General features: G+C 61.2%; 1 pseudogene; it reads left to right on the top strand.

Annotated features, from left to right (window-relative positions):
• Nucleotides 1–2,569, top strand: part of LOC105503523 — a 21,755-nt pseudogene that overhangs the window by 18,400 nt on the left and 786 nt on the right.

Raw genomic sequence — 2,569 nt, 5'->3', positions numbered from 1 at the left:
CTGGAGGCAAGCCAGGTGCTGCCCAGGGTCTGCATACCTCCTCCTGAGGGGCCTGTGCCTGACTGCCCCAGGGAGCCACGTCCTCACACCTGCCCCTTTGGCCTACACCCCAGGGGAACCGGCTGAATGAGCACGTGGCCTACCACCGGCTGGGCCATGGCAAGCTGGCGGAGCACTTCTACCTCAAGGCCCTGTAGCTCTGCAACTCGCCGCTGGAGTTTGACGAGGAGACCCTCTACTACGTGAAGGTGTACCTGGTGCTCGGTGACATCATCTTCTACGACCTGAAGGTTGGTGGGAAGGGGCAGGGCTTGGGGTGTTTCCAGCCCCCTTGGAGTGGGATCTCCACCCAGACCCCAGGGGCCTGGGTTCCAGCCTCCCTTAGGAATGGCCAAGTGGCCTCCCTGGAGCTCTGCACGCAGCTGGAGAAACCGGCAAGGTTCGCAGATACCACCAAGCTCCCAAGCTGGCCAGGCCCCACCCTCAAGAACTCAGTCTCAGCCAGGGAGGCTGACACATGAGCAGGCAATGGTGGCCTCTGGGTAAAGAAGGGGGATTGTAGTCAGGGGGGCCCTCCTGGAGGTGACACCAAACTGAGTCTTGACAGTCAAGTTGCATTTAACAAAACAGGGTTGGAAGAAGGACTTTTTGGAGGACGGCATCATCCTCACATTGAATCCACATTGCAAGATCCAACCCAAATCCCCAGTGCCTCCTCTAGGAAGCCTGCCCAGGGTGCCAGCCTGCACTGAGCAACTCCTTCCTGGAGTCCCGAGACACCTTGAATCTTCACATCACCCAGGAAGGGTGGGGTGGGACGGGTGTCTTACCATCCGTGAGCTGCAGGTGCAATGGGGCGGGGCCCCAGCCAGCCAGGCTGAGACCTTGCTGGGTCGGGTCTGTCTCTAGGGGAGGTGCTGTGCTCCCTCTGCCCCCAGCCCTGCAGGGCTGGAGATCTGGGACTAGCAGACTCAGACCAGGGGTGTCTCCACCCCTCTGCCCAGCAGGCACCTGCACCTCCTCAGCATCACACTGGCACCGCATCCGTACTACTTATGGGCTGAGGGGCCAGGGCGCTCCAGTCCAGGGACTGAGATCTTGGCCTTAGAACAACATGAGGAGCTGGGGCAGCCCTAAGACCCCGCCCCGTATCACTCCCCCGCCCAGTGCTGGCGACACCTGGTGGTCAGAAGCGGTCCCTGTGGCTTCCCAAGTCCCAGCCTGACAGGTGCCAGGTGTCAGGCCCAGAGGGACGCTGCTCACCGCTCAGGGGCTCACTTGTGACCCAGGGGACGGGCCTCCCAGAAGTGGCCCTTTATCTCTCTTGGTCAAGCCTGCTGCCCACTTCGCCTGCCCAGGAGGAATGAAAGAGCCAAGTACTACCTGAGAGGCCAAAGTCCATGGTTGGGGTCGAGGGGCAGAGGCCTCCTTCACCTCCTTCTCGTGCACAGCCCTCTGGGCCTCATCGTGACGGTGCTGTCAGCCCAGGCCAGCTTCCCACAGGGAGGCCCCCTCGGAATTCCCCAAGGGCGGCTGTCTTTCCAAGGTCACACCCTCCTCCTTATATAGGAGGCTCGGGACCCAGGGCCCAAAGAAGTGAGAGAGAAAGCTGGGCTGGATGGGGCCTGGAAGGCTGGCGGAGAGGCAGGGGTAAAGGGGCTTCCTTGCCGATTGCCTCTAAAATGGGGTCCCCTTTAGTCTCCACGTGAGAGTGAGCCCTGGAATAGGGTGGATGAGGTGTGTCGTGGCTCAGCCTGCCCCTCACTAGCTGCTGCACACAGGCACACGCACAGGTGCACACACCACCACATACACAGGTACACGTGCACACAGGCACACGCAGAGACATGCTTTGGCTGGCTCCTTCCTGTTTAGTTAGGATGCCGCCACGCCTTCAGGATGCCCTTGCCTCCCACCCCCGGCTGAGTCTGGGGCTTCCCTCTGCTACAGCCCGGGCCACCTTTGTGGTCAGTGTTCAGTCCCAGGTCCCTCAGACGGGGAGCAAGGATGTTAGGCTCAGCCATACACCCAGCACAGAGTCCAGTGTTCGGCTGGGCGGGGGGCATTGGATGAGCAGCGGCGGTAACTCGGGGTCTTCTCACGCCCCTGCTCCGTGTGTGGGACGGGGCAGTGAGGGAAAGGACTGCTGCATCTTGGACTTTGTCCTTGGCCCTGGGAGCCGTCTTGAGATGGTAAAGAGGGACAGGCTAGGCCTGGGTCTTAGAGAGGAGGTCCCTTGGGTGTCCCCCATGTGGAGGAGGCGCCTGGGGAGAAGCCTGGTGGGAGATGGGAGGGTCAAGGTGGAGGTCTGGGAGGCAGCATCCCAACCCAGGGATGGTGAGTTTGAGCCAAAGATGCATTGAAAATGGGAGTGGATGTCTAGGGAGTCACACTCCGTCAATATTTCAGGGAACATTGCCAGGGAGGACACCTGTGAGATGGTTTTTGTGCCTCGCCTGGCCAGGCCAGTGGAGGGCCTGGAAATGGTCAGCATGGACAGGGGCCAGAGGGGAGCCTGGGTCACTCAACACCGTGCCCCTGCTGTGGCTTGGAGCCACAGGTCCTTCAT

This window comes from Colobus angolensis, unplaced genomic scaffold (assembly GCF_000951035.1).
Source record: "Colobus angolensis palliatus isolate OR3802 unplaced genomic scaffold, Cang.pa_1.0 Scaffold869, whole genome shotgun sequence".
Classification (NCBI taxonomy): domain Eukaryota; kingdom Metazoa; phylum Chordata; class Mammalia; order Primates; family Cercopithecidae; genus Colobus; species Colobus angolensis.
Note: the sequence above shows the minus strand (reverse complement) of the source record. Positions and strands in the feature narration are given on the sequence as shown.